Consider the following 6062-nt stretch of genomic DNA (forward strand, 5'->3'; position numbering starts at 1 on the left):
ACCTCCATGTGCTGTGGGTGCAGCCCTAAAAAGAGAAAAAAAAGAATCTGACTGCAGGGGCTTAGGTCACTGCAGAGGCAAGAATTCCATCAGTGGGTTAAAGCATCCGGTGTTGGTGAAGCTGCCATGGAGTTTGCAGCTACAGCTTGGATTCAGTCTCTGGCCCAGGAACTGAAAGGAAAGGAAAGAAAAGGAGAAAGGGAGGAAAAGGAAAGGGAGCCAAAAAAATAAAAAATAAATAAATAAATAAAAAGAAAGGAAACAAAAAGGAAAGAAAAGAAAGTGTTCACTTTGGATCCAGGAAGCAGCCTGCCTAACCAGTAAAGCTGCCAGCGGGCCGTGGAGAGGCTGGGGGAGAATGGCCTTCCTAGTTGTTACAAATCCTTCCACGTGAATCTGTGAAGTGGGCAGTCCTGGGCTTTCCTGAACTTGGGCTGAATCGTGCCAGGGCAGAGTTGAGGGCCCCCCTCCACCCCGTCAGTGCTCCGGGCAGGGGCTGGGGTCTCCAAAACAGCCCACTCCTGGGCCCAGGGCCTCCTGCCGCTGCATTGCTGCTCCTTCTGAAAACAACTGAAACCACAAAATTGGCTTGTGGTTGGGTGAATATCAGTCACTTCTATTCAGCTTGGCTTCCTAGGATGACTAAGGGGGTTGGAAGCCCCTCCTACTAGCCCCCCAAATTTTCAGAGGAGTCAGAGGCAGACGTGGAAAAGTGCTTTCCTGTGGAGGCTTTTGCTGGAACCTGCGCTCCCAAATAGCAGAGCTGCATGTACCCCAGCATGTCTGTGGGCCCAAGGGCTTGGGGGGGGTCACCAAGGAAGGGGAGTGACGTTATTCCTGGGCCACCTCGCCTAACAGCTTGGAGAAGAGAGGGGCTGAGGATAAGGATACTCAGGTCTGCAAAGAGCCCCTTTTCAGTCTGCATCTTCCAGCTCTAATTCTCAAGGAACGCAGGAGCCGAGCTGCTGCTGAGGGCGTGACTGGGCACAGTCGTACCACAGGCAGAGCTGCTGGGGATCAGCTTGGCAGCCCAGCTGGTGCCCAGGCCTGAGACCAGAGTCCTTGGTTGGAGTTCCCACACCTCCCTCCCAGTGGCTGTGTGACCTGGAGACAGTCTCCTCCCATCTCTGGGCCAAGTTCTCCTGGTGGTCTTTCAGGCAGGAGTGCTGCAGATGGGAGAAGCCAGGCTGCAATGTGCATGACGAGCCCCCAGCTCCCGGTCAGTGTCACTTAGAATTGGATAGTTCTGGAGCGTGACAGGGCCTCTCTCCATCCATCCTCCCGTTAGGAGAGAGGACCCAGGGCATCCTGAGTTTGGGGTGGAAGGGGGATGGCTAAGAGGGACGCTTTCTTTCTTTCTCCTGGATGTTGAAATACTCTTGCCCCTTTTTCTACCGCCTCCTTTCTGTGCATCATGGTAGCTGGCACCAAAGGAGGAGGTTGCATGCCCTCATCTCAGTACGATGGTATGTAAAATGGAGGAAGAGCATCCTTTAGAAAGGTTTGCTATATTTATTGACCTGTAGCAGCTCAAAGGAAGAAGTGCGTTTGCCATGCAAATTCACATCCATCTCCAGTCTTCTGCTGTAATACGGCCTCCAGCCCCACCCCAGAGAAGGTGGGAAGTGCTGGCTGACCTGAAGGTCTCCAGTGCCTGGTGCTCTGGAAACCCTTCTGGGCTTAAAAAAAAAAAAAAGGTCTGGGAGGCAAGGGGGTGGGTTCTTCTGAGCTCGGTTCTCCCTTTTAGTGATTCCATCACTAAGCCTTGATGTCCCCTTCTTGAGATGAAAGACTTGCACCCTTTCAGCACTGAGCTTTTGTGCATCGGTGATGCTAGCGAAGACCCCTGCTGCCAGCGCCCCCAACTCACTGCCACACTTCAGCTCCCAGTGCCCACTCCGCCCGGTTCTGCCCTTCGATCTCTTTCTGACTGTCCATCATCTCAGTTTCTCTCTCTGGCTTTCATTCTCTGTCTCTCCATCTCTCTTCCTGTTTCACTCCCTCGTTCTCCCCACCCCGCCCCCAGGCGGCAGGTGGGCACACGCTGAGGTCGCCCCCCGCCCCCGGCCAGGGTTCCGTTTCCCCAAACTGCCCTGCCCTCATCCAGGATCCAGGAGTGGGGTTCGTGGGGCTCATGGGGTCATTTTTCATGCCTTCTTCCTCACTGATTCCTGAAGCCCCCAACCTTTGGGGAGGCCAGGGAGGGAATCTGTTTAAGACCCCCGGGCTGCCAAGAGCGAGGATCTGCAGGACCAAATTTTGATTCTGGAAGAGCTGGAGAGAGGCATGTGGACAGGGTCCATGTGAAGAACATACATGTGGAAAAAAACTTGTGTCACTCATAGAGGCACCAGAAGCATGACATCCCCCCTCCTCCACCCTACTGTCACCCCCTAAACCAACCATGCATGTGTGTGATACACACACACACACATACACACCACGCTCCTGCATCTTTTGAGCTAGAAGAGCAGGACTGCTGGGCTGAATGGGGTGGGGGGATGGGCAGGAAGGCAGGGAGCCCCACCCCCACCCCATGCCCCATGCCCAGCGTCCGCCTCCACGCCTCCCACCTCTTGCCTCCCGGTAACTGGCGGGTCTCTGCCCCCTTGACTTTTCCCAGCTTCGAGGAAATACCTCCCTTTAGGGGAAAGCGAGATCGTGAGGGGAAGCAGGGGAAGCACTGACTCGGGCAGAGGCATGAGCCTGATTTTCCAGTCTGGGGCGGGGCGTAGCGAGGTGGCACTGGGGACGCCCGGACGATATGACCTGACTCAGAGCCAGAACCACAGAGCTCCTCCGCTGTCGGGGAACAAGAAGCCACCAGGTTTATAAGAAACTGCGATTCATCTCTCTCCCCTTCCACCCCTCTGTAAGGGATCACAGTTAGACTCAGGGAAGAACTTACAGTCCAGGCCGAGAAAGGGACCCTGTCCCTGTCTCAGATGATCTTTGTGGAAGTTCTTCCCGGGGTTTGTTAAGGATGGCATATTCGGGGGCATAGATCTTGAGAAGAGGCTGGGGCCGGAGAATGAGGTCCTCAGTTTCCCTATATCAGCTGTCAGCAAAAGCCCCCTCCTCATCCAGCCAAGAACAGGAGATTTTTTTTTTTTTTTTTTTGGTCTTTTTGTCTTTTCTTGAGCCGCTCCCACAGCATATGGAGGTTCCCAGGCTAGGGGTCTCATCGGAGCTGTAGCCACTGGCCTACGCCAGAGCCAAGCAATGCGGGATCAGAGCTGCGTATGTGACCTACACCACAGCTCACAGCAACGCCAGATCCTTAACCCACTGAGCGAGGCCAGGGATCGAACCTGTGTTTATTACTCCTGAGCCACGACAGGAACTCCAGAACAGGAGCTCTTCACCTCTACTTGCTGTCCCAGAGCTACTGAGGCTGCAGCAGCGGCATACAGGGTGCCAGTTGGGTTGGCATGGAGAGGGGCGGGGCTGCTGGCAGCTCCAGTTGGCTCTGCACCCCCCCTTCCCCGCCCCCCGCGTCTTGGCTACTGGCTTACAGGTCCCAAGGTGAGAAGCAAGATGGGGCTTGCCTGCAGGTTTTATCAGCAGAAGGGCAGAGCTGAAGGTGTGATGAACCTCGGAGTGGGCAGGGAGAGGGGGCAGCAGGGACCGGCACGAAGCATGCCCAGCAGCATCTTCCTCTCATCTCAGAGCTGCCCGGGCCCCCACCCCACACCCCCAGAAATACCTGCCAGCGTGGATCTGCAGCAGCGGGCCTAGTTGTTCAGGGGCAGAGAGTTCAGAAACGTGAGGGATGTCTCTGCCCCCGCCCCTGCGCCTGGAAACCAGGCTTCCTGGGTTCTTCCATCTGGACCTGTTTTCCTCGCCGGCAGCCACATGCCCAGCGGGCCTGGGCCGAGCAACCGAGCCAGGCCCCGCCCCCTTTTAGTTCCCCAGTCCCGCTTCTCCCTCTCCTGCCCCATAAGTAGGATGGCTTTTGCTGAGTAATGGAGCTCATTTCTGCGAGGTCATCAGACAGAAAAGGACGCTAGGAATGACTTCCCAGCATACAGGGGAACACACCAGGGGTGACCGAGGGAGGCCTTAAGATCTTGCCTTTCCCCGGAGGAAGGGGAAGGACTCTGAGCCGGAATTGGGTTGGGGAGGTTCCCTTGTGAGCAGAGAGGGGCAGGGAATAAAAATAAGAGCCTGGGAAAATAAAGTCACCCTCTGAGCATCACTTTCCTTATCTGTAAAATGGAGAATGACAGTATCCTGTTTTCAGGTGGGGTCATGAGAAGGGCACCGTGCAAGCATAACGGTTCAGCACTGGGTCACCTGCTGTGTGACCTTGACAAGATACTTAATTTCTCTAGACCTCAGTTTCCTTGTCTGCAAAATGGGTATAGTGATCCCTGCCCACTGCCCTGCAACATCATGGGGCCTAATGAAATCAAGGGACGCATTGCCTGGGGGGTGTTCTCTTTTCTTATTCTCCATGCCCCAAGCAACAGTGGGTGCATCAGGAAGAACTTAAGTTTTTCGTTTGTTTGTTTGTCTTTGTAGGGCCACACCAAAAGCATATGGAGGTTCCTAGGCTACGGATCCAGTTGGAGCTGTAGCTGCTGGCCAAAACCTCGGCAACTCGGGATCCCAGCCGCGGCGATGACCTACACCACAGCTCACGGCAATGCCAAATCCTTAACCCACTGAGTGAGGCCAGGGGTCGAACCTGCATCCTCATGGATACTAGTCTGATTTGTTTCCCTTGAGCCACAACGGGAACTCCAAGATCTCAGGTTTTTCCAATTTCCAAACTCAGTGGTGTCAAAGAATGAGACGAAATACAAGTAGGATTCAGCAGCAATATGTTCAGGGTAGCGGGAGCCTGAGAACGTGGGTAAGCAGACCATTCCTGGAGCTCTGCCCCTTGGGTGGTGATTCCATGTCATTATACATCACCGTGTGTGTGTGTGTGTGTGTGTGTGTGTGTGAAATGCAAAGACCTTGGGCCCAGGATCTCTATTCTCAAGCCACTGGCCCAGTTGCTAAGGACTTGCATATCCATAGCCATCCGTCCCCAACCCAGAGAACATGTCAGCTTCTGGTGCCAGTGATTGGAAAGAAATGGAGCCCGGCATGGAGTGGGGAAGGGAAGACCATGGGCCACCACACCAGCTTCATGACCCCTGTGGCTGGAGATGAGGGTCCAGGGGCTGTCTCCGGGCCCTGCACAGAGCGCCAGCTGCCCATGGCTCTGGTGGAAAGAGGTTGGCAGGACGCCTTGTGACACTTCCTGGGTAACTGAGGGGGGTGGGTAGCAGACAAGAGGCTCCCGGGGAAATCTCCAACTTGCGTGTCAGAGCGGATCTGTGTCTGGTGTGGTAAGTGGGGTTAAACTCAAGGTCAGACCCAGCCAATCTATTTCCGCGCCAACATGGCCTTGGGTGCCCTCCATGGTGGTGGCTGGACCCAGGTGTCCACTCAGCTGGAGGTGGCCCTGCTAGTGCCTGCTTTGTCCCTCTGCCTCAGTGCTGGTTGTCTGCTTGATTTGTGCCTGTGCCTGGGATTTATGAGGAATGGAGCACAGGGCCTCTGTTCCACTCCAAAGTTGCAGGAGCTAATCTTCCCCTAGGTTTGGGGGATGATAGAAAAGGAAATGAGATTGAGCTGCAGTGCGAGGGGCTGTGGGAAGACAGCTTCTTAATCTTAGTGGGAGTTGCTGTTGTGGCTCAGAAGATCAATATCCATGAGGTTGCGGGTTCGATCCCTGGCCCCACTCAGTGGGTTAGGGATCCGGCGTTGCCATGAGCTGTGGTGTAGGTTGCAGACGGGGCTCGGATCCCGAGTTGCTATGGCTCTGTCGTAGGCTGGCGGCTACAGCTCTGATTGACCCCTAGCCTGGGAACCTCCATATGCTGCGGGAGCAGCCCTAGAAAAGGCAAAAAGACAAAAAAAAAAAAAAAAAAAAAAAACCCAAAACAAACCAAAAAAAGGATCTGGCATTGCAATGAGCTGTAATGTAGGTTGAAGACCTGGCTTGGATCTGGCGTTGCTGTGGTGTGGGGTAGCAGCTGTAGCTCCAATTTGACCCCTAGCCTGGG

The 6062-nt window shown here is 54.7% G+C and overlaps 1 long non-coding RNA gene across 1 annotated transcript; it reads right to left on the minus strand.

The window, feature by feature from the left end:
* LOC110255911 lies at positions 1324-3865 on the minus strand. Its single transcript, XR_002336869.1, has 3 exons — positions 3707-3865; positions 2909-3018; positions 1324-2802 (listed from the first exon to the last, which is right to left on the minus strand). It is a non-coding gene; the product is annotated as an uncharacterized LOC110255911 (long non-coding RNA).

Source organism: Sus scrofa, chromosome 12 (genome assembly GCF_000003025.6).
Source record: "Sus scrofa isolate TJ Tabasco breed Duroc chromosome 12, Sscrofa11.1, whole genome shotgun sequence".
Taxonomy (NCBI): Eukaryota; Metazoa; Chordata; class Mammalia; order Artiodactyla; family Suidae; genus Sus; species Sus scrofa.